Raw genomic sequence first — 27,027 nt, 5'->3', positions numbered from 1 at the left:
CAAAACAAAAACAAATACATGCCCACACAACCATACACATGGTGTTTAGCCTGGAATCCACTAAAATAACTAAAATTAAACAATTTAAAAAGTTATAGTTGCAAAATAGTGCAACTATAAAATATAAACATAAATCTTGATAATGTGAAAATAATTATACACCCAAAATGGAAAAAATGGGATAGATGCATCACAATGCTAACTTCTTCATTTTTTAGAGTAGGAAGACTAATATCTAAGTTGAAACATTCAGTATAGAAAGGAATTTCCTTCTGTTAGAATCTTTCAGAAAATGGAACAAGACAGGAAGAATTAGTGAATTCAGCTGACTTGCTGAACTTAAAGCTTTGTTGTTATTATTCTTTTTGCTATAGTGTGTGTGTGTGTGTGTGTGCACCAGACAGAAACAGAGAGTAGACAGAGAAAGAAAGTGAAAAATTACCCTCCAAGAGGCATGTTCATGCCACAACACACGCTTCCCAGTCTCCTCTTGGGATTTTGGACGTGCATGTACAGGTGTCAGACATGTTTCTCAAGACAGCAGGTCTAGGACTCAAACTGTGGTGTCAACCATGCGTGATCCAGCACCTTAACCTGCATGCGACCTACTGACCTTTAGATTGTTTATTTATTTATTTATTTACTTTTTAAATTGCCACATAGACTGAGAGTACCCCCCCAATGGGGAAGAGTGATGCAGTAATCCTTTGTTCTCTATTGCTCCGTCTCATCAGAATTTAGGGCAGTTATACACATGTGCACACTTGCCTGACGATTCAAAAGGAAAGAATCCTCCCCTCCCAACTCATTCTATGAAGCCTCTATCACCTTGATACCAAAACCAGACAAGGACATAACAAAAATAAAAACTATATACCAATATCCCTGATGTATACTGATACAAAAATTTTCAACAAGATACTAGTATACTTGGGGCTGGCAGGTGGTATGGTGGTTAGGGGCGCTGGACTCCCACACGGCCAACCACTGTTCAAGTCCCAGACTTGGCGGTCTGCTTTCTCTCTCTGTCCCTCTGTGGTCAAATTTTAAAATAAGTAAATAAGTAAATAAATAAATAAACCATATAATCTTAACTATAGGAGATGAAAAAGCATTTGATAAAATACAACATCTCTTAATGATCAAGATTCTCAACAATGGGCCAGCAGGTGGCATGGTGGTTAAAGGTACTGGACTCCTACAAAGCTGAGTATAGTTCAAGCCCAGACCTGGTGACTTGCTTTCTCACCCTCCCTCACTCCCCAACCCTGGTGAGCACATGTGCTCTATAGCAAATTAAAAATAATAACAACAATACATCAAATTAAATAAATAATTCCTTAAACATTATTTTATAAAAGGCTCTTAGCAAAATAGGGGTATAAGGGACATTCCTCAACACAATAAAAGGCACATATGGCAGACCGATTGCAAACATCAGAATGTAAAAAAGCTAGAAGTCATCCCAGTAAATGCTGGAACAAGACAAGCCTGCTCACTTTCTCGACTCCTTTTCAACGCAGTGTTGGAAGTCTTAGCCAATGCAATCAAACAACATAGCAAAATAATGGGCATTCAGATAGAAAAAAGATGCCAAAGTGTCCCCATTTGCAGATGATATGATTATATACTTAGAAAATCAAAAGGATCTACCAAAAAACTCTTAGAAGTGATAAATGAATCCAGTAAAGTAGTAGAATACAAAGTTAACATGCAAAAATCTATAGCATTTTATACATCAGCAATGAACAGACCAAGACAGAACTGAAGAAAGCAACCTCATTTACAACAGTCACAAAACAAATAAGATACCTAGGAATAAACCTAATCACAGAGGTGAAAGAGACCTCTACAAGAAAAACTATAAAAAAGTGAAAAAAGAAGTTGAATATGATACAAACAAAATGGAAGGACATACTGTATTCTTGGATTGGAAAAACCAATATAATCAAAATGTCAGTTCTACCCAAATTAATTTAAATATTCAATATGATTCTCATCTAATTCCTTGAGACATTCTTCACAGAAATAGAAAAAAAATTATAAAATTTATCTTGAATCATAAAAGACCCTGCAGTGCCAAGGAAAAACTGTGGAAAAAGAATTAAATAGGATACATCCTACTAGTCAACTTCAAAATATATTACAAAGCAATGATAATCAAAACAGCATGGTACTGGCACAGAAACAGATACATAGACCAATGGAAAAGAATAGAGATTCCAGAAATAAACCCCAAGCCATACAGCCAGCTGATCTTTCACAAAGGGTACACGACATGCAGTGGAGAAGAGTCTTTTCAACAAACAGTGCTAGAAAAACTGGATATGCACCGGCAGAAAAATGAAAAGTATGTTCTTGCTAATGGGACTCTTCAGTTTATGCAAGAAGCATAGGAGACCACAGTCCTACATCCTGAGGATGAGAAGCCATATTCAATGAAAAACCATATTCTCTAATTGTGTTTTATCAATAAATAAGCAGCTCCCTGTTCCATCCCTCACCAGCATGACTGGGTAACCTCACTGGTATTAATGAAAATATGAGTGAATATTTATTACTTATACCAAAATAAGATACAAAAGTTTTGTTGCAGTCTCCTTCAAGCATTCTGTCGACTCTCGATGTGGAGCTGCTACCTCTTTACAATGACACAGACATTTAAATTTCCTAGTGGTGTAAATATTTCCTTAATAAAATATCTATTTGGAATATAGGCAAAAAAAAAAAAAGTATTTTGAGGGGACAAGAGTAGTGCTAAAATTCTTTTTCTTTGATTTAAGATAGTATTATTTGTCTTAGATTTTTTCTTACATAATATCATACAATACAAAGGAAAATCTTTTTCAAATTCCAAAACAGGGGAATGTTCAAATACTTCACCTACTCCTTGTATTTCAAAATAACTTTATCATGATGACTTTAAGGCACTAAAATACTAAACATGTTTTCATAAAGGTTGCTGACCTCATTTTCACATTTGAAAAAACAAATACATATTTACGCACAGATCCAGATGCAGGCAGATCCAGATTGAGAACTTGGGTGTCCTATCTCCATCTTTTTCTGCAAACTTTTACCACCATCACCACCCTCCCATGCCATCTCCTCTCCCCCTCCGTTCCTGCCCGAAGTAAAATGGCTGCTAAGAGATAACTAACCAATGATCAAAACAAACAGGTTCTAATATAGTTTTCTATATTCATGCCATTCCTTATATAACTTTTCTCATGTAAACCCCAATATCTGTCTCAATAAAATGCTACCCTTTCTGGTAAGAGACATAATAGTAACAACTCTCATATAAAGAAACCTCAAAAACTAAGTAAGTACCAATCTTGTTAGTTGGATGCACTAAGAATTCAGTCTCTTACTTGGAAAAAAAAAAAAAAAAAAACTTAAAAATGCCCTGACCATTCAGTCCCCTAATTCTTTTATTTCTTTTTAAGTTTTTTGCAGTAGGGTGTGTGCTATCACAGGAGGAAGAGAAAGAGAAAAAGTGAGAAATCATCTCCCAGAAAGGATGGCCACGTCACAATCCCTTCTCCTTTATTCTCCTCCTGAGATTTTGAGCACGCATGCACACATGCCTGGCATGATTTTCAAGTCACTAGGTTTGAGAGGTGAATCATAGTCAGCCATGTGGGAGTCCAAAAGCTTAACTACTATGCCACATGCTGGCCCTCAAAAGACAGAGCTAGTTCATGACATCCAGATTACTCCCTTGAAAAGACAGCAGGTAAACAAACATGGGATCTCCAAAACTGGATCTATGATGTTCTCTATTTGTCAACAATAAATGATCTTTTCTAACTAAACACATTAAAAAACACAGGGTGAAATAATCTTTCCCCCTTTGGTTGTAGACAGACTGTAGGGCAGTGATTGCACCCTGATGGAAGGGCAGGTTTGGAAACAAAGACATTTCTTATTTAAGGCTGACTGAGAACACCAGTTTACCCTGACTTTCTTCAGAAAAGTCACTGATGTTATGTAATAACTATAAAAACAATAGATCTATACCATCAGAAAAGCTAAAAAGTTGAGACAACCAGAATGCTGAAGAACTTCTGGAAGATATAAATAAAGCACATGGACTCTAAATCCATTAGAACTGAGGAGGTTACATCCTCATTACTTGTAAACAAAAACCTTTATAAAAATAAGTTCCTAGCAGAACTCTCTAAAATAACTACATATCTAAATAGCTAGAAGAGAATCATAAATGAGATGAGGCAAAAGAATTCAAGGAGTTTACCAAATCTCTAACTTTTAGTACTCAGTAGCACCATATGTTCCCAACTAAAGGTCAAAACTGTACAATTCTCTATAGTGACAGTTGCTTCAGCAAATAACTGGATTAGGCACTAATGCCTGAACAGAAAAGATAGTACTTTGGGTAACTTTTGGCCTTCACAGAGAGGAGTTCTTTCACTAAAAAAGCAAGGTTTCCTCATATTATAAAAGAAAACCTGGTATTCCACTGTACTTCAATTAGTCTCTCTTCCAGGCTATTTTGTTGATAGTAATGGAAAATACCTGAACTGGGTGATTTATAAAAATAGATTTAGCCAACTCTTAAGTTTGGAAGTCCAAGGTACAGGGGCCATCTATATCTAGCAGGTATCTTGCAGAATCGCAATCACGCTATGACGGTAAGAGCAGGTCACAGCAGCTCCGTCCATAAGTCAGTCTGTTTTGATCATACTCCTTTACCTAATAAACCTACTAGAAGTCAATCATGGAGCTCTGCCCTAATGCCTTTCATTGTAGTCTCTTTCCAAAGTCTCTAGTCCAAAGTCTCACCTTTGAATACCATAAAAATATTGTTTCCTCTTAATATTGTCACAATCAAATCTCAAAATATAAATTTTGTTGGGAAAAACCATAGTGGCCTCCAAAATAGCACCATATAGTTCTTAACCACCCAATATCCACGTATTTGAGTAATTTCCAACCACACTGTAGAGCAGATTAGTGTAACCAACAAGATATGGTAGAAGTGATGAGATGTGACTAATGAGAGTAGGTATTGACTTCCCCAGGACCATGTGATTTGGGGAAATCACCTGCTATGTCCTGAAACTGCCAAGTAACCCTATAAAGAGGTCAGTGTGGTAAAGTCAGAGGTCTCTTGCAAAGTGTCAGTAGTAACTAGTCAATCATGGGTATACCAGATCAGATACAGATTATCCATAAACCCTGCCTAATCTTTTAGGGGACTGAAAACCCAGCTGTCATCTTGACTGCAACTTCGTGAAATCAATCACTGATATAAACTAAATTCCTAACCCACATAAATCATGTCAGAAAAATTAATGTTTTAAGCCATTACTTATTCCTACATGGCAATGAATAACTAATTCATCTGTCTTCTGAGCTTATTAAAAAAAAGTGGGGTACGAAGGGACCAGCAGTTAGCGTAATGGCTATGTCACTGGACTCCCACGTAGTTGACCACAGTTAGTGTCCCGGACCTAGTGACTTAAAACTCACGCCGGGTGCATGTGCGTGCATGCCCAAGATCCCGAGAGGAGAATGGAGGAGAAGGGATTGCGGCGTGACCATCCCCCCAGGGGGTGATTTCTCGCTTTCTGTCTCTATGTCTCTGTCTGTCTGGCGAGCGCACGTGCCCTATAGCAAAAACCTCTCCAAAAATAAAAATAAAAAAAAAAAGTGAGGTACAATTATTGATGTAAGCTAAATTCGTAACCCACATCCACCATGTGAGAGAATACATGTTTTAAACCAATACTTATAGCTACACAGCAATGAATAAGCAATGTATCTGTTTTTTCAGTTCATTAAAAAAAATTGGAAGGATGCCCAGCAGACGGCATAGTGATAGTGGTTACATCGCTGGACTCCCACATGGCCAACCAGGTTTAAACCCTGGACCTGGTGCTTGAAACTCACCAGGTGCATATGCATGCATACCCAAGAATCCAGGAGAATGGAGCAGAAGGGATTGTGGCATGGCCATTCCCCCTGGGGAGTGAGTTCTCACTTTCCCTCTCACTGTCTCTGTCTGTCTCTCTTTCTAGTAAATACATGTGCCCTAAGGCAAAAACCTCTTAAAAAAAAAAAAACAATAGAAGTGCTGATATGTGGAACTAAACTAGATGTAGATATTGTAAATATTCTCTACAGAAAAATTATACAAAATGCCACAAAATCTACAGAATGTAATCAAGAAATTTTTATGGTATTAAGCAAACTTACTATTAAATAAGAAAAAAATATGCAATTTGCAACATGTCATACAGCTAGAAAAGGAACGACATAAATCAAGAGTATATATAAAGAATAGAGATTAAAGGAAAAACAGATAAAGTAATGATTAATAAAATAAAAAATCAATAGTAGGAAATATAAAATCAAGCCCAGTGGGTATAATACTCAGACGCTAGAGTCACATGGAAAATAATGGCTTAGGTTCTGATCACCCTGTAACATACAGGCAAGGGTGTACACAAACAGCCATGATTTCTGATTGGCTGGAAAGCAAGAATAAAGATGGGAGTTGTTGTTTGAAAAGGTCCTGCCAAAGGTGCCTGTTTCTCTTTCAATAAATGAACTTAAAAAAAAAAAATTAGAGGAAGAAAAAGCAGAGGTAAAAATCTTGAAAAAATCAGTATAACAAGATAAATGGAAAGTATACTCAAGATGAATCAAAAAAAGCTATAAGGCCAGGCAGTATTGAGATTGATTTTTTGAGCATTCAAGAAAGAAGTTCAAAGGCATTAAATACTGGGTCGTCAAGAAAGTCATGACATGTTTTTGCAGAGAAAAATATGTTGTGACTTTTCTGACTATCCAGTAATTCCAATGTCTAAAACAATAATGCAAACCTTTTGCCTTTATTCTAATTTTTTTTTTTTTAATTTTTGGAGAGGTTTTTCCTATAGGGCGCGTTTGCTCACCAGACAGACAGTGACAGAGAGATAGAAAGCGAGAAATCATCCCCCAGGGGGGAGGGCCACGCCACAATCCCTTCTCCTCCATTCTCTTCTTGGGATCCTGGGCACGCACGCACACACGTCTGGCGTGAGTTTAAGCCACGGGGCTGGGACTTGAACCGCGGTCAACTACGTGGGAGTCCAGTGACATAGCCATTACGCTAACTGCTGGTCCCTTGCCTTCATTCTGTGCACATTGTATAACCCTTGTTAATAAAACTGTACAAAGCTATTTAAAAAAGAATCTTTATATATCAAGCTAAAAGTTCATAAATAGACTCAAAGACCCTCAATCAAGTATTTATTAGTAAACAGCATAGGCAAGTAACAAAAAAATTTCTTATAAAAGTAAAAGCTTGGATCTTTAATTTGAAATATCGCAGATATAAAAGTTAGATTCCTTCAAATGTAAAGTGTTCAGTTTTATTCCCCAAATTATCAATGTAACCACTGAAATATGTTTATACTGACTTTGTTCAACTACATATGCTTATTGATAAAAATAAGTACATATAGTTGGTTGTCTGAGCTCACTGCTTCATCCGAGATATTACAAATAATGTGGGTCAGCTCTATAGCAGAGCACAGACAGCAGTGAGGTCCTGCTCAAGGATAACGGATCGCCACATGATACAGGTGGTTCAAATCTCTGGCCCAGCCAGTCCCAAACATGCTGAGCACCTGTGCAAGTACCCAAGCTGCAACAGGCTGGAGGGATGGAGGAAGGGAATCAATATCCAGACCCTATGAAGAGTGCTCAGATCTCTCTCTGTTATGTTCCCTATCATAAATAAGTTTTTAAAAAAGTCTTGTTTCAGTGATTACTGTATTAACTTATTAAACTGAAAAGTTACATTTTTTTCACATGTTAAGCTGCATTTTTAACTATCAGGGATAAGTGACAAAATTATTGAATGATATCCTGATGTTAAAACAAAATAACTTAGGGGGCCAACAGGTGGGGTAGTGGTTATGATGCTGGACTCTTGCATGGCTGCCAGCAGCTCAAGTTCTGGAATTGATGGCTTGAAACTCATGCTGAGAGAATGTGAGTTCATGCCCAAAATCCTGAGAAGAGAATGGAGGAGAATGATTCGGTGTGGCCATCCTCCCCACCCCGGGGGAGGGGGGGTGGGGCGGGGCTAAGACGCTGGACTCCCACAGGCTGACTGTGTTTTGAGTACTGGACCTGGTGCCTTGATTTCTCACTTTTCCTTTGTCTCTCTGACTCTCTCTGGTAAAAATAAAAGTAATAAATAATAAATTAAATAAAATAAATATTTTTTTTAAAGTTAGGAAAGCAACAAAATAAACTCTATCTTTAAAATCCAATTCTTCATAAAAAAATGTGCACTTTTTAATCAAGAAAAAATGAAATGAGCTACCAAATCTTTCGAACAAAAGCAAAGTGCTTTGCTTTGTTAATAGTCTGGGTTGATTATATTATGATTAATAAAACTACCAACTAATGGGACCAGCAGTTGGTGTAATGGTTATGTCGCTGGACTCCCGTGTAGTGGACCACGGTTTGAGTCCCAGGCCCAGTGGCTTGAACTCACGCTGGGCGCGTGTGTATGTGTGCTCAAGATACCGAGAGGAGGATGGAGAAGTGACTGTAGCATGGCCAACCCCCGGGGGCTGATTTCTCGCTTTCTGTCTGTCTGTCTCTGTCTTTCTGGCAAGCGCACGCGACTTATAGCAAAAACCTCTCCAACCCCCCCCCCCAAAAAAAAAACCCAAAACCCAAAAACCAAAATAAAAAACCTGACAACTAATAATGGTCCAAGCACTTATTGAAAAGTACTGTACTCAAAGGCTGTATTTCTAAAAGGCTGTACTCAATTCTGTATAGCCTTGCATCCAGCAAAAGGAAGTAATCACAGATATGCATTATGAGGATGCTTAATATAACAGATTGCAAAAAAAAAGAAAAGTAAAATATCCTGTAATAGAAAATTGCTTAACCAAGTCATGACACATATACAATGAAAAGATAATTAGTCTTCAACACCTATACTCTGGGCTAACGTTTTTAATATTAAAAGGGGGGGGGGCAAAAAATATAAAGTTTTGACAATAATCCCATGGAAGCTTCCAAAAACTCAGTTCACATTTTCAGGGACCCTTGAATACAGGCCCTTGAATTTTGCCACTCATGCGATCATCTTTAACCTTGACCTAAATAAATAAACTCTTTTGCTTTACTTACTTTGTCTCAGCATTTCTCTTAGGATGATAAGGTTTTCTGTATTAGCATATAAGGCACTTGGAAGCTGACACTCTCGCACAAGAAAAAAGCTGAACTGAAAACCAGCATGTAGATCTATCAAAGAACTGAACTCACGGAGTAAATTGTTTCCCCAAATCTGGAGAAACAGAATCAGAGCTCATAGCAGCCGGAGGAGAAACTGCATTGGAGCTAGTTCTAGGTTACTACTGAGCTCAATACTGACAAGTTTAAGAGTTTAAAACTCTAGTGGAACCCAGTCTTAGGAAGTAAACAAAATCTACACTGAGTTTTTTACCTCCAGTAACCCTACCCAATTTTAATTGAGAGTATCAGAGAAAAATTCCCTCGTGCTTTATCAGGGAGAGGGAAAAAGCAGCCATGCTGAAATATATCCAGAGCATCCTTTCCCCATAACACAGCTGTTCTCAAGGAAAACTAGTTTACCAGAACCTAATAGACTGGGGTTTTATCAGAGCCTAACATATCTGGGAATGTGAAATACTCTAGCCCCCTCTAATCTTCCTGATATGCCTATTATAAAATCCTAAAATAAGGGTGTGTAGGGAGGACCTGAAAGGTGCTTGTGGAGGTAACAGCCGATGGCACAGGCTAACATACAAAAAACCCCTCAGAACTAATAGGAATATAGAATGGATTCCCCTTTCCCCACATTTTACCACATCAATAAAAAGGGATCACAAGTGAAAGACCACCTTGTAGCCCTTATTCAAGAAATCCCTAAGGAAAACCCAAACAGGGGACATAAAAACAAAGATATAAGAAATTGTAGCCTCCAGATCTACAGCTAGAGTAAATAATGAACACAGCTTAACTGAAAGTACATAAACATGGTACCTTACACTAAAGATTTATTTATCCCATTCCTTATACCCAGTACACAACTGCTTTTCAGTAAAAAATTATAAAGTATACTAAAAGACCAAAAAAATACATTCCTTGAAAAGACAGGGATTACAACTAGATATAACAGATTATGAAATTATTAGACTAAAAATTTAAAACAATTATGACTAATATGTTAATATGTTAAGGCTCTAATGGAAGAAGTTAACAACCTACAATTACAAACAAGTAAGAAAAACAGAAAGATGTAAACTCTAAGGAAGAATCAAAAGGAAATGCCAAAAGACAAAAACACTGTAACAGAAATAAAAAATACCTTTGATGGGCTCAACAATGTGGATATGACCCAGAAAAGCAGCAGTGAGCTTGAAGATATGTCAACAGCAACTTCCAAAACTGAAATGAAGAGAGAAAAAAGAATGAAAAAGATGAAAAAAGAGTAAGAACCGAGACAATTACAAAGGTGTCCAGAAGAAGAAAGAAAAAAGCAGAAGAAATATTTCAATGACTGAAATTTTTTCCAAAATTAATTAGACATCAACCTATAGTGACAGGAATTTCAGAGAACACAAAACAGGATAGAGACCTAGAAATTCATGCTTACACATATCATATTCAAATTATAAAATATCAAAGACAAAGCCAGGGCAAGTTGGGGTGACTAGGGAGAGACACCTTGCTTAAGAGCAATAATAATTACATCAGACTTTTCATCAGAAACATACATATAATAAGAAAATGGAGATATTTTACATGGTAATAGACAACAACAACAAAAAAGCCTGTAGCTTTTTTTTTTTTTCCCCCTGCCGGCCACTCTTTGAGGAGTCTCTCTCTCTCTTTTTTAAGTATTTTAACTTTATTATTTATTTATTTAAATTTGACCAGAGAGAAACAGAGTGCGAGAGAGCAAGAGAGATGGAAAGCGAGAATGCAAGCCACCAGGTCCAGAACTTGAACAGTGGTCGGACATGTGGGAGTCCAGCACCCTTAACTACCATGCCACCTCCAGCCCATAAAATTCTTTAAGGGAAATTATCCTTCAAGAGTAAAGGAGAAGGACCAGCAGAAGACATAATGGCTACATCATGGACTCGCACATAGTTGATAGATGTAGGACTTTCAGACCCTAAAGCTTCGAACTCATGCTGGACATGTGTGCATGTGTGTCCAAAATCTATGTGTATGCGTGCCCAAAATCCTGAGAGGAGACTGGAGGAGAAGGGATTGCAGCATAGCCATTACCCCTGGAGGGTGATTTTTTGCTTTCTCTGTCTCTCTAGCAAATGAATCCTGTAGCAAAAATCTTTCTAAAGAAAAGAAAAAAGTGGAGAAATAAAAAATTTCCCAGAAAAACAAAAAATGAGGGCAATTGTTTTCTAGTAAAGCTATTTTACAATGAAAGAACTTCTTCAGAAAGAAGGAAAACTCTTATTTCTTGTTGATCAGACTATACCAAAATTAAACTAAAAATGACAGAAAGCTGGAAATACAAAAATATATAGAGATTAAACAATATATCTCTAAATAACAGATAAAAGCAAAGAGGGAATCTCAAGGAAAATAAAGTTATTATAAACAACAGAAACATAAAAATAGAATTTAACTAAAATTACAAGACAAAGCAAAAGCAGTCTATAAAGGGAGATTTATAGCATTGAAGGAACATATTATACCAGGAGACCTAAAACCATTCATCTAAGCTTCTATGTTAAGAAACTAGAAAAAAAAGGCAAATTAAAACAAAATCAAGCCTAAATAAATAAAGAAAAACAAGAGCAGAAATCATTCAATTTGAAAACAGGAACTCAATCAAGAAAATCAAGAAAATTTAAAAAGTGGCTCTTTGGGACCAGCAGATAGCGAGCGTAATGGCTATGTTGCTGAACTCCCATGTAGTCTACCGCGGTTCAAGTCCTGGACCCAGTGGCTTAGAACTCACACCAGGCACGTGTGCATGCGTGCCCAAGATCCCAAGAGGAGAATGGAGGAGAAGGGATTGCGGAGTGACCATTCCCTTAGAGGATGAGTTCTCATTTTCTCTCTCCCTGTCTCTCTGGCAAGTGCATGTACCCTACAGCAAAAATCTCTCTCTCTAAAAAAAAAAGTGACCCTTTGAGGGCCAGCCCAATAACCTACAGGTTAAGGAAGCCAGATCAAACGTAGCCGACCATGGTGCATCCTGACACTAGTGATTTGAGAAACATTCTGGCTGCCTGTGCATGGTGCCCCAAGTCTCAAAAGGACAAAGAAATGGAGGAGAAAGGATTGTGGTGTGACTGTATTCCACTGGGGGAGGAGGTTGCGTTTTCCCTCTCCTCCTCCTCTCTCTTGTCTCTCTTTGGGAAGTGCAGCCCCCCACTGGCAATTAAAACAAAACAAATAAAAAGCAAACACAAATTCCTGATTCTTTGAGAAGAAATTGCAAGTTATTGTGGGGCTATGACAAACTGATCTCAAAGTTTTTTAGAAAGGCAAAAGACCCAAGAGAACAAACACAATATTGAAGGAGAAAAGGAGAGCAAAGTCAGAGGATAGAAACCACAGTTCAAGACTTAGTATAAATCTACAAGAATCAATACTGTGTAGTGATAGTGAAAGAATAGACAAATCAATGGAATGAAGTAGGGAGTCCAGAAATGGACCCACATAAATATAGTCAACTGACCTTTGACAAAGATGTAAATGCAATTCAATGAAAAAGAAGTCTTTTTGACAAATGGTGCTGGAACGACTGAAATTCACGTGCCCAAAAATAAACTCATGCAACTCTTACAACTTTCACAAAAATTACTCAAATGGATCTTAGATTTGTATATATAAAGCAAAACTATAAAACTCCGAAAAAGTAAGATAAAAGAAAATCTAAGTGACCTTGGGTTTGGTGACAAGTTTGTAGACACAACACCAAAAGCAAAATTGATAGAAAAAAAAAAAGATACACTGCACTGCAATAAATGACATTGTTAAATGAAAAGACATGCCACGGACTGAGAGAATATGTCTGAAAAACACAAGATGAAAGACTGATGTCCAAAACATACAAATAACTTTTAAAATTTTTTTAAGAATTATTTATTCCATTTAACTTTATTTTATTTTTAAATCTAACGAGAGAGCGAGTGAACAAGCCACCAGGTCTGGGACTCAAAACCATAGTTGGCCACGTGGGTGTCCAGTGCCCTCAACCACCATGCCACCTGCTACCTGAGAACTCTTAAACTTGAACAACGAGGGACCAGCAGTTAGCGTAACGGCTCTGTCGCTGGACTCCCATGTAGTCGACTGCGGTTTGAGTCCCGGACCTGGTGGCTTAAAGCTCATGCCGGGCACATGTGCGTGTATGCCCAGCATCCTGAAAGGAGAATGGAGGAGAAGGGATTGCCACGTGGCCATCCCCCTGGGGGATGACTGCTCACTTTCTGTCTCTGTCTGACAAGCGCATGTGCCCTATAGCAAAAAACCTCTCAAAAAAAAAAAAAAAATTGAACAACAGAAAACACCCAGTTAAAAAATAACAAAGAGTTGGACAAGTATCTCACCAAATAAGGGGTGGCAAATAAGCATACCAAAAGATGCTGAATTCTGCCATTAGGGATAAAGCAATGAGGGGCAGCACTATGGCTAAGTTAAGGCATCTGGTTCCCACATGGTCAACCATGTGATCTGAATTCCGGACAAAGTGGCTTGAAAAACATACCAGGCACATGTGCACACACACCTAATGAGAACTTGCTGAACTTTCCAATCATATATTCTGTATAACTAAAATAGGATTAAAAATAAACTTACTTTATGTAAAGCACTTACTTAGCATGTTTAAACTTAAAATATGTTCTTAAAAAATTCACTAACGAGGCCAGTCAGTGGCATGGTGTTTAAGGCAGCTGGATCCCTCATGGTTGAGTACAGTTTGAGTCCTGGTCCTGGCAGCTTGAAAAATAGGCCAAGACTCTGGGTCTGTATACTCAAACTCTGGAGAAGACAATGGAAGAGGGATTGCAGCAGGACCATCCCACTTGGAGGATGATTTCTCATCCCTGCCTCCCCCATCTCTAGTTGTGAGCCTAAGTGTCACATAGCAAAAAAAAAAAAAAAAACAAAAACAAAAACAAACAAACAAACAAAAAAAACAAAGAAAAGCCAAAATCCTCAATAATGAAGCAGCAAATATTAGTCATTGAAAAGGAAAGATGGAAAGAAGAAACAAAAATCACAAGGTTTATTTTCCAGTACAGACAAAATATGTACAGCAATCTAGACTAAAGATTTTTATCCTTTCTCATGATAATGTGTGAAAAAGTCAGGTGAGACCATAACCTTATGTAACATTTGTGAAAATAAAATGTAAGTACAAAAGACAAATTTCAAGACAGTTAAGGCAGATATTTTTTTTCTCTTTTAAAGGGAGTTTTTTTTACTATAAAGTACGTGTGCTTGCTAGAGAAGAGGGACAGAAAGCATGAAATCACTCCCCAAGGGGATGGCCACACTGCATTCCCTTCTCCATTATATTTTTGGGATTTGGGGAATGCACACACACAGGCCCGGAATGAATTTTAAGCCTCCTTGTCCAGGACTGAAAACAAATCCGACTTCATGGGAGTCCAGTGACGTAACCATTATGTCATCTAATGGTCTCAAGGCAGACAATTTGTAACATGACTTAAAAATCTTTGTAAAATAAAATGTATGGTTAAAATCTGCCTTAGCAGCTTATTACCCTATAGCATGGGTTGCAGAACAAAAGAAAACTGAAAAATACTAGCAACTAAAATAACACTTTTTTGGAGTGTTTTTTTTTTTTTTTTTTGAGGTTTTTGCTACAGGGTGCGTGCCCTCTCCAGAGACAGAGAGAGATAGAGAGACAGAAAGCGAGAAATCACCCCCCAGGGGAGATGGCCACACTGCAATCCTTTTTCCTCTATTCTCCTCTTGGGATCTTGGGCACAAACGCAAACGTGCCCGGCGACATAGCCATTACTCTAAGTGCTGGTCCCCTGGAGAGGTTTTGTGTGTGTGTGTGTGTGTGTGTGTGTGTATTATAAGATGTGTATGCTTGCCAGAAAGACAGAAAGCGAGAAATTACCCCCCAGGGGGGATGGTCATGCTGCAATTCCTTCTCCTTCATTCTCCTCTCAGGATCTTGGGCAAGCATGCATATGTGCCTGGCATGAGTTTAAACCAGTGAGTGGGTCTGGGACTCTAACTGTAAAGTCCGGCAACATAGCCATTACAGCAACTGCTGGTCCGTAAAATAACACTTTAAGACTCATTCTTCTGGTTTTTTTTTTTTTGTTTGTTTTGTTTTGTTTTGTTTTTTTAGAAACTGACATGTCTCAAGAACATTTACAAGGAGCCCTCAAAAAGTTCATGCAAAATGTGTATTTTGAGAAAAATTCACAGATTTTTGCACCAAAATAAACTCATACATTTTCACTTTTCTATGAACTTATAATGTACCCTTTTATAGACTAAAATAAGAAATTAAGAAATTTTATTTCATTTTCCCTTGTTAACACCAATCATAGCACTATCAGAAGAATTACGTCTAGAGGTTGGAAAGCAGATTCCCATAATATAAATAAACTTTATTATTAGAAAACAGTATTTCATATAATGGAAAGATGTTAGCTATGTATCATTTCTTTTAAAAAAAAGACAAAGTTTAGTGATCCCATTCTATTAAGAAAAGAATAAACTAGTTAAAGGAGACATAGCGGGGCTGTCAGATGGCATGGTGGTTAAAATTTCTGGACTCCGGGAACCAGCAGTTAGCGTAATGGCTATGTTGCTGGACTCCCACGTAGTCGACCACGGTTTGAGTCCCGGACCTGGTGGCTTAAAACTCACGCTGGGCGCGTGTGCGTGCGTGCTCAAGATCCCAAGAGGAGAATGGAGAAGGGATTGCGGCGTGACCATCCCCCTTGGGGGGGTGATTTTTCGCTTTCTGTCTCTCTGTCTCCCTCTGTCTGGCGAGTGCACGGGCCCTACAGCAAAAACCTCTCCAAAAAAAAAAAATAAATAAATAAGTGCTGGACTCCCACATGGTGGATCACGGTTCAAGTCCCAGACCTGGTGGCTTGCTTTCTCACTTTCCTTCTCTCTCTTTGCCCCTCTGGTCAAATTAAAATAAATCAATAAAGTTAAATAAAATAATTCTAAAAAAGAAAAAGGTGAAATACAACATCTTAAGAGTTATTTCTGCATTATAGGTGATTTTCATTTTTTCTGATCACCTTACCACTGAAATTACTTATATTCGTAACTTTTATAAATAATGATCATGTACATTTCATCAAATCCTGGACATCATTATTTTATCATCATTATGTTAGTGTTAATTGATACACTAGCATTTCAACTTTCTTTGTATATATTACTGACACTCCACTTAATAGCACAGTTGTTTCTGTAGCTCGCACTAACATTAGTTTGCTTTGCTTTCTTAAAATAAATTATTAAAAAATAGAATCTTATAAATATGTGTGAGTTAACATTATGAACATAGGAGAGAGGGAGAGGGTAGGGAGCGAAATTAGGGGAAAAATTAAGAGGCAAAAAACATTTGTGGGACACAGTAATAGTTCATTAACTGTGGATGATAATGTGTATAGTATTCTCAACTGGACAGCTCTGAGGTTCATTCCATGTTTGGTAAATTCTCTGTATAAGCCAAATTATGTATAGCAATTAAATGTATAAAATTGGGACCAGCAATTGGCATAATAGCTGTGTTGCTGGACTCCCATGTAGGCAACTGCAGTTCGAGTCCCGGACCCAATGGCTTAAACTCACACCAGGTGCGTGTACGTGTATGTCCAAGATCCCAAGAAAAGAATGGAGGAAAAGGGATTGCGACGTGGCCATCCCCCGTGGGGGGGTGATTTCTCATTTTCTGCCTCTGTCTTTTGCTGTCTTCCTGGCAAATGCACACATCCTAGAGCAAAAACCTCTCCAAAATAATAATAATAGTAATAATGTGATATTAATAATAGTAATAAAATTTTAAAATATTAGGGAAAAAAAGAGATAAATTCTCTCCCGTAAACCAGAAGGTAACATCTTATTTTGGTCTTGTCCTGAGATTGCCTAGTACTGGTTTAATGAATTAGAAACACTGAGCTCTACCTCCTCTGTCATATCTTTCCAATAAAAACTGAGAAGTCCCTACTGTTCAGAGAGGTGGTTCTCAGAGTATCTTTAGCTCTTTCATTCTGATAATAAACCTTTCTCCATGAAAATGCCATTTGTTGCCTTGACTTTGGCTTTTGAGCTATGAGAAATTAGAACTATCTTTCAGTAACAATGTTACAAATGTTTTTAGTATGAATTTTAAACATTGTAATACTAATCATACACTGCAACAAATTTACAACATATGATACATAATATAAACAACTTAAGTTTCATGCCTATTACTGAAGCCCAGCTTCTTAAGAAGGAAAATAATACTTTTGGTATTTATTCAGTATAAAGTAAGTTGACTGAAAGTTACATAAACATATAGTTACTTTAAAAAAGTAATATAGGGGTTAACAGGTGGTGTGGTGGCTAAGGCACTGGGCTCCCATATGCATGACTAGAGTTCAAGTCCCAGACCTGGCAGAATGAAAATCATGCTGAGTGGTGCATGCATGTCCAAAATCCTAGGATGAGAATGGAGAAGAGGGGATTGTGGTGTGGCCAACTCCTCGGGGGGGGTGGGGTAGTGATTTCTCACTATCCCCCTCACTGTCTCTGTCTCTTTGGCAAGTGCACATGCTCTATAGCAAAAACCTTAAAAAAGAAAAGAGTAAAGGGAACCAGCAGTTAACATAATGGCTATGTTGCTGGACTCCCACGTAGTTGACCACGGTTTGCGTCCCGTACCCGGTGGCTTAAAACTCACACCGGGCGCATGTGAGTGCATGCCCAAGATCCCGAGAGGAGAATGGAGGAGAAGGGATTGTGGCGTGACCATCCCCCCTGGGGGGTGATTTCTCGCTTTCTGTCTCTATGTCTCTCTCTGTCTGTCTGGCAAGCGCACGCGCCCTATAGCAAAAACCTCTCCAAAAAAAAAAGAAACCAGTAATATAAATTGGCATTTCTGGGTTATATATTCTTAAAAGTATATATTTTTTCAATCTCTGAAAAGATAAATGCACACAGGAGAAAGTAAAAATGTGCATGTCTGAAAATAAAGGGAAAATAATAAAATGTTTCCTATCCTCTCCCTTAATAACAATCAACAAAGAAAACATCTGTGACTGCTGGTGACCAAGAAGCATGTGGGTATTTCTCCCCAACAACAAGTAAATTCTGCAGTGGTCACAGTCTAGGAGTTTTCTACCTGAAATTAATTTTGACACTATCTACCTGGAATTAGTGTCAAGCTCTACAGATTGAGGCTCAGTTTCCAAGAGTGAGCATTCTTTACATGCCAGTATCAAGTCCAGGCTTCTGGAACTGTGACTGACCAACTATAAATCAGGGTTCCTAAAACTTCCTCCTTGGGTTCAGTTAATTATTCCTAGAATAACTCACAAAACTTAGAGAAACACTTTATTTACCATTTTATTATAAAACATACCACAAATAATACTAATGATCAAGACAAAAATAGGGAAAGGTATGAGGACAGGGGTGCAGTTTCCTTGTCCTCTCTGGGTTTGTTGCACAACAGGAACCTCATATGTTCAACTAACAGGAAGCTCTGTGAACCCTCTCGTTTTCAGTTGTTATGGAGACATCATTTACACTGGCATGTTGATAGATCATTTGTGAGCAATGTAATGTTTAACCCTTCTCCTCTCCCCCTGAAGGTTGCAGGGTGGGGTAAAACTTACCTTGGTCATTCCAGTGACCAGGCCCTATTGTGAAGCTGGTCAAGAGAAAACTCATTAGCATACAAAGACACTTGTCACTGTGAAGATTCCAAGAATTTTAGGAGTTGTATACTAGGAAAGGAGACTAAGACTAAATACATATTTCACAATATCACAGAGTGTGAATAGCAAAAGATAAGCTAGCAGATGTAGAATTTTAAAGTCTGGCCTGAATCCTTTAGTCAAAACTCTATTCTTAATGCCCTAATATATGGTTTGAAAGTATACTGTGCAGTTATTAAGAGAAGACTCAATCTTCACTATGAGATTAGAAGGTAGCACCTTTAGGAGATGATTAGAATGGAGTTTCCATGACTAACTAATGGTAGGTTTCTTTCTTTTTTTTTGAGAGGTTTTTTTGCTATAGGGCGCGTGCGCTCACCAGACAGAGAGAGACAGAGAGATAGAAAGCGAGAAATCACCCCCCACGGGGGATGGCCACACAGCAATCCCTTCTCCTCCATTCTCTTCTCGGGATCTTGGGCACGTACTCACACGTGCCCGGCGTGAGTTTAAGCCACGGGGTCTGGGACTCGAACCACGGTTGACTACATGGGAGTTCAGTGACATAGCCATTACGCTAACTGCTGGTCCCAGGTTTCTAAGGAGAGAGTACGAGATCAGAACAGAGAGATACAGGACATAGACATGAAATGCTCTGCCAAAACTCCTCCCCTCCTCCATGTTATTCACCAGCAAGAAGACCCTCAACAAATGTGGCTCATAGACCTTTAAACCCTTAACTGAGTAAGCTTTAATATCTATAACTTACTGAAACTCATGAAATTCTGTTATTAAAACAGAACAGACTAGACCACTCTATTAATCATGAAACTAGTACAGGAACTACAATTCTGTTGTTTGTATAAGAGGTAAAGAGAAAAATGGGAGACCATGAGATTAAGGGTAAAAAGAGATTAGGAAAAGCATAATAGTAATCCCCACACATTGGGTAGAAATTGGAATAAGAAGGAGAAATAAAAGAAGCGAACAACTGTCAATTCCAAATCCATTTACCTTCTACTTTATAATCTTCAAAACCTTTCGTATTTTCCTATTTATGCAGGGTAAAGCCATCCATTCTCTTCAATCAATCCTATCCCCCAAAAATATCTGATATCAAATTCACTTAATAATTAGTTTTTAACTTTGGACTGGAACCAAATTACATAGGCCAAGCCATTTGCAAAAAGACCTGCACTACTTAAAAGGTTTCAATTAAACAAGTCTCTATATCACTCCACCAAAAAACAAGAGGTCTATCATTTATTTTTTTAATTTGCTAGAGGGTTCACTTGGGAGAAAGGCAGGAAGAGAGAGAGAGAGAGAACAGAAAGAGAAGGAAAGTGAGAAAGGACTCCTCACGGAGCGTGGCACCCCTGTATCCCTGTATCTGACCATCCCCATTGGGATTTTGTGCATGCATGCACACATGTCCATCATGTTTCCAAAGCCACTGGATCCAGATTCAAACTGTATGGTTAGTCATGTGAGATCTAGACACCTTAACTACCACACCACTGGCTGGCCTGAGGTTTATTTTTTTACATAGGGTAGAATGGCAGGACTTTACACTGGGGACACAAGGAACAGCAGGTGAGGGTATCACATGCTGAAATCTTCTTGAGTTATAGAAATTTTGAGAGTGCTTATATTGGGTTGTTGGGAAAGTCATGACATATTTTTGCATAGAAAAAAACAGAAGAATATGTCATGACTTTCCTCACAACCTAATATTATTAATACATACTGATCCTCTCAAGCTCTCTTCTTTTTCACTGAGTTCTCACAGCAGTGGTAATAAGGCTTAAAGCATGAACCAAGGTTTCTCAGGATAGGCAATATTGATTTTTAAATGGGATAATTCTTTATTTTGGGTGCTTTCCTAAGCATTGCAAGATTTTCAACAGCATCCCGTTTCTATCTACCAGTTTTCGGTGGGACCCATGAAATTAAACAAGACCCTACACATCGACGAGTCAACCATAGAGGTCCAAACCATCCCAATTGAGAATCACTGACCTAGAAACAAGAGATTTGGAAAATCCTTCCCGGAAAGTTAGTGGTCCTAGAGAAAAGGTTTCCAAGTACCTAAGGATATTGACATCAGGACACTCAAACCCCAAAAATGTCTCATTCAAATCTTTCCACAGTGAGAACCATCAATAGCTAGTAAGACACAGCCATGTTCACAGAGCTGTGAAACACCTTTCTAATGCTCCTATCCTAAACCTGAACATACAGTCAAGGATCACAATATAGTTGAGTGAAGTGTAAAATGACAAAGACAAAAACATGAACAGAAAATAATCTGGAGAAAACAGAGTGCAGGGAGAGAGAAAACTTTGAAACGACCCTCCAAAACTTTAATTCGCAGAGAGATAAGAAGAACATAAGAGAATGTCATAAAAAATAATTTATAGATCAAAGAAAAGCTTTTAGAAATTAAAAACATGATAGCAAAAATGAAAGTCTCAAAGCTTTAAAATAGTAAAATTTCTAGAAAGTGTGAAGCACTTAATAAAATAATTGAATAAAAAGATTCAAAAATGGAAGAAAAGAAATAGGTTCAAGAAGTAGAACCTCTCATTAGAAACCCAAAATCAAAATCAGAGTGAAGAACATTAAAGATAATATAGAAACTTTCCCAGAGCTAAGGGATACAAATTGTACGGCTGAGAAGACCAATAAACTACATGAAAAAATGGCTGATAATAAACACTTGAATCACATCACTGTGACATCTCAGAACTCCAGATATTACAGAGAATATTCTTTAAACTTCAAACAAAGAGACTGTACAAGATTCCAGAGAAAATATTAAATTGAGGGGTAAAGTGTAAGAAATAAGAATGGCTTCAGATTTTACATTAGAAGAAAAAAATTTCTTTACATTTCTGAAGAAAAACAATTTCCAACTTATAATTCTACACTCGAACTAGCAATTGGGGTAAAATAAAGACACTGACACAAATATAATGCCTCAAAACATTTCCCTCTCAGAAGGCTTTTGAGGACTGTGATGAACCAAAATGAGGGAGTACAGGAGATAAAAAATTACAGAGGGTATAGGAAACAAGGGATCCACCATAGGATAGAAGCTGCAAAAACAGAAACATATCATGAAAATGGCCTACACTGAAAAGATCAGAGAGCTCTAGGAGAAATAATGGTTAAACTGATAAAAATAATTGACACTTTGTAATATAAGGGGAGATGTTTTAAAAACTGGTGGATTGGCGGAAATTGATCTAATGATAAGCATTCAGAAACTATACAAACATAGAATAATCATTTATCAAAAATTAATATATACAAGGGAAGATGATGAAATTGGTTTGGGGTGTTAGTGGGCACAAAGCTAAGTCTACATCATCCATATAAGTAAATCAACAGGTAACATCTAAAAATTGGAAAAGCAAGAGGTAGCAATATAAGCAATGTAATTATTTAGAGATACAGAGGCAAATACCAAAATCAGTCAAAGGAAAGGTTTAAAAGTGTTTGCCTTTTGGGCAACAGGCAGGTACAGGGAGTTGCGATAACCACCCAATATCCTACCCTTCCTGGGAGTAAGAAAAGCAAGGGGATAAAGGTCCAACCATTTTGGTCCACCATAGGGCAAATATAATAGTAAATATTCTGGAGAACCCAAATTGTGGCAAAGACATATGAGCTGTTTTTAATAATAAGACATGTAAGGGCCGACAGGTGGCATGGTCGTTAGTGTGCTAGACTCCCACATGGCCAACTGCAGTTCAAGTCCCAGATCTGGTGGCTTGCTTTCTCACTTTCTCTTTCTCTCTCTGTCTGGTCAAATTAAAGAAAAATGGGTAATGATAGCAAATCAAATCAATAAATGATTCTTTAAAAGAAAAATAAGCCACGTAGAAGTAGTTGAAACTTACAGCATGTATTTTTACCTTTAAAACTGTTTATTTAAAAGAAAATTACAAAACACTTCAAATACTTTCTAATTTAATTAACTTCTACTTAAGAAAAACAAATGTGCTCTGGTCACTAATGTCACAGTGTGACAAATACGATATTTCAAATTTTAAAGTAATATGTGAGTGAAGTCATAAAAGATAATTTTGGCTCAAAGCATAATGATCCTACAATCAAATCTCAAAAAGAATAAGTTCTACTTATGGTAAAGGCAGAGTGAACTAACTGTCTTACTGAGGATAACAACAATAAAAAAAATACGTAATAAAAATTAAATAAGTTAGTGTAAAATTATATGACAAAATTTAGGTGAAGGTAAATCAGAAACCACACACCAAGTCACTTTTTTGTTCTGAGGACATCTGATGACCCAGAATAAAAAAACTGAGAAGCAAGGCTGTGCCACTGTAGACTTAGCTGAGCTACTACAAAAAAATCCAAGTACAGGCCCCACCAGAGCTGGGGGCTCAGAGAAACAAATCATCACTCAGTTTAAGTTGGGACTGCAAGGACAGTATCATCAGCAGCATCAGTCAACATTAAAATTAGAACTCGCAACGAACCTGAATCTACTTAATATCATGGGCATATCGGAAGGAACTGCAAGTCTTAAACATGAATAAAAAAAACAGGGTTGACAGCATCCCAGTCATTTTCCCTAGACTAATGTGTTTTCAGTATTTTTATTTTAATATTTGTTATAGCACATGTGTTTCCTGCTGGAGAGAGACAGAGAGGAGAAAGTATCTGTAGTGGAATGGTCACAACACAATCCTTTCTCCATTCTCCAGTTGAGTTTTTGGACACAAACATACATGTGTTTTTCAAGCTGCTGGGTATGGAACTTGAGCTGCACACCTTAACCACCACACTACAGCCTGGCCCAAATGATGCACTTTCTTAGGAAAAATATCATTATCCTAAGACCCATATAATCTTATAATTTTTCTAGTGTAACAACAAGCAAACTGGCATAGCAGAAACAGACTAAAAAAAATGTCAAAATTGGAATAATCTGTTACAGACAACAAAGGAGCCATGAATACCATACCAATAAAAGTCAAGACTGCAATTTTCAGTTGAAAACTGGGAACAGTATAAAAACAAAGAATGACTATAGCTGATTTTTTTTAAAAAGACTCCAGTGTAATGACTGAAGAATCTCAATGAACCCAAAGCCAGACAAAGAATTCCACACAGAAATAATAAAGTGAAATAGCAGAAAAACCATAACAAATTTCAAAAAACCAATTTCCTTCAAAATGGCAAGAATTAGATTGACAGCTGAATTCTCAAAATCAATAACGGAAGAAAAGACAGTGACTAACCATTAATCTACAACTTCATACCCCCAAAACATTCAAGATTGAAGGCAAAACAAAGACCAAATAAGGTAAGCAAAAACTTAATTAGCCATGTGTGCACGGTAACTTCTAAAGAGCTTACTCAACTAAAAGAAAAAAAAAAGATCCCAAAAGAGTTGAAGAAAAAAAGTAAGAGGTAAACACAGAAGTATTCAACATAAAAGAACAGGGCTGTCCAAAATACCACAAGGGAAAAAATTTATTTAAATTTTCTAGTGCTCACATTAAATAAATCAATTACTAATAGAATTTAAATCTTAGCAACATGCTAGATAAAAAGGTACACAATGATATATGATATAGTATATATAAATGATTTAGAAATAGTAAAAAATAACATGCAAAGCTTTATTATTTAGGAATGCTGACATAGGTGGTTAAAAAATACATGGTAGAAGGGCAGCAGGTGGCAGTGGTTAAGGTGCTGGATTCACACATGGCCAACCATGGTTAGAGTCCCTGACTTGGAGGCTTGAGAATCATACCAGACATGGATACACATGTGCCCCAAATCCAGAATGTAGGAGAAGGGACAGAGGCGAAGGGATAGTAGTACAACTATACACCCTGGAGTGTGATTTCTCATTTTTCCTCCCTCTCATCTCTCTCTCTCTCCAATGAGTGAAAGCTCCTTATGGAAAAAAAAATTAAAAACAAAACAAAACAAAAAATTAGAACCCTTGTATACAATTACCATAGAAATAGAAAAATGAGGAAGGCTCAGTAACTTAGGGGAAGATTTATTTCTAAGGAGCCAATGGTGCTCTAGTTCTTAACATTGGTAGGATGAGTGTTCACTTTATTGTTATTCATTATGCTATACATACATGTTTTGAACGTTTTTCTGTATGTTTAGCTTTTTATAATAAAAATGTGAAAATTGTATCTAAGGCACATTAATTGCCTTGGTATATATTTTTACTACTATAAAATGATAAGTATTTGGTTTCAATATAAAGAAAAATTTTAAGGCAGAGTATTCCAACTGCCATGGATTACTGGACACACAGAAGGCTGAAACACTAGGCCATGATGCACACATAGGAATCACTTGCAAAACTTGTAGGAAGTAAAACGTAGAGAACTAGTAACCTTAATTGACAGTGAACCCTAAAAAACTCAAATAATATGAACACACACACACACACACACACACACACACAGGAAGAATTTTAGACAGTTAAAATTATATAGTAACTACAAGTCAACTGAAAAACTCGAATATTTTAAATTAAGATGGTATAAAATGAATGCGAAAAGGTGTTACTCCACTAGAAAAGTTTTACGAATGTAAATTTATTAATCTTTTCTTAAAAAGTTTGAATTCTGGCTCTGTAAAACATTCGTTATTTTCAGCGGATAGGTGGCATTTATTTGAGAAACCAAAGACTCAAAATCTAGAGATAGCATCCAGAGACATTAAATACAAAAAAAAAAAAAGACGCTTAAAAATACCTTGCCTATAGAACAGGAAGGGAAAACCTGGATCATGTCCCTTCCCTATTAACCACAAAACTCTAAACCAAGGATTACACAATCCACATCCCTCTGTGAGCAGCTACAAGCTTTATGCTGCAGCAATAATGCAAGACGTGGAGAGAAATTCCCCTCAAGACTTCCCTGCCTGACCCTTCCCCAGTGCCACTCCAGTATTCCGGAGAGGGTTGCGAAGGAAGGAAGGAATGATACAATATCCAACGTAAGCAAAGCCAACTGGGTCAAAATCCACACACCAGGCTTGTCGCTCTCCCATAAGTCCCCTCCGCTGAGCTGAGGGAAGTCACCTGCAGCGGTTCCTTTCTTTTACTCTCGACCATCACATTCCTTAACCCCCGCTGCAGAGCTGGACTCCTCAGGTCTCCCTGCACTACTCAGGAATTCATCAGGGGCCCCGGGGCGGCAGCAAGACAGAGAGCGCTATGTCCTGGCCTGCCCGGCCTAGACAAGCCTGCCCCTTTCCCACAGTCCCAGTCTCCACAGCCTTCCACCCTCCTGCTCTTGATTCGTTTTTAGCCACTGGCGTCCGTAACCTTCGACGTAAGGCCAGCCTACACCATATCACCTCTTGCAAAGAAACCTGCCTTTACCAAGGCAAAGAGCGGATCCAGCGACTGCGGTAATCGCTTCACGGGATCTCCCAGCCGCGACCCCAGATCTGCTTCACCTGCAGCTGCCAACTGTGCACAACCACTCCCGACATGCCCCGCGCTCGCGCACCGCATGCCCCGCGCCCGCGCACCGCCCTCTCCCCCGCCCCCCTCCCGCCCAAACACGTGACCGTCGCCACGCCCACTTCCGTTCCTCTACTTTTCCTTAAGAGGGAGGAGGGAGCTGGGGGTGTTAGAGTAGTGACTTCCTCCTCCTCCCCGCCCCCGCCCCTCTACCCCCTGCTACAATGTCTTCCGGGTCGCTAGCGCCCCGGCGCCTTCTGGGAAAACATCTCATTTCCTCCCCTCCCCCTCCTCCTGCCTTCCACCAACCAGCCTCCCGTCAGACAGGGACATGCGCAGTGAGTGCCTCCCGTCTCTTCTACCGAAGAGAGAGGCAGTGGCAGAGGGGGGGCACCTCTTTTTTCTATTTTTAAAGGGACAGGACACTAATTTTACCCCACTTCAACCTTGAATTGAGGGGGGTGGGGGGAAGGCGGCTGAGTTCCTTCCCCCACCCTCCAGCCCTGAGCCCTGAGAGAGGGATTGAGCCTGAGAGAGAAGGAGAAGGAGTTTCTTCTTCTTCGAAAACCCCCATCCACGACTCCTACCCCCTCACCCCTCCACTCGCCTCCCTCCCGCGCCCCC

The 27,027-nt window shown here is 38.3% G+C and overlaps 1 protein-coding gene across 3 annotated transcripts in view; it reads right to left on the bottom strand.

Moving 5' to 3' along the window:
- ORC4 (origin recognition complex subunit 4) overlaps positions 1 to 26,435 on the bottom strand; it is a 74,658-nt gene extending 48,223 nt beyond the window's left edge. Inside the window, exons 1-2 of one of the 3 annotated variants that reach the window (XM_014588185.2) lie at positions 26,295 to 26,435; positions 10,370 to 10,449 (exon numbers count right to left, since the gene is read on the bottom strand). The gene's annotated coding sequence lies outside the window, so the exon portion shown is untranslated. The remainder of the gene's footprint in view (positions 1 to 10,369; positions 10,450 to 26,294) is intronic. The other 2 variants (XM_006140504.3, XM_006140505.3) reach the window with 2 other exon arrangements.
- Positions 26,436 to 27,027: the final 592 nt, after the last annotated feature.

The sequence above is a fragment of the Tupaia chinensis genome, unplaced genomic scaffold, assembly GCF_000334495.1.
Source record: "Tupaia chinensis unplaced genomic scaffold, TupChi_1.0 Scaffold000037_2, whole genome shotgun sequence".
NCBI classification, from domain to species: Eukaryota; Metazoa; Chordata; class Mammalia; order Scandentia; family Tupaiidae; genus Tupaia; species Tupaia belangeri.
This window is presented reverse-complemented; position numbering and strand designations above follow the sequence as displayed.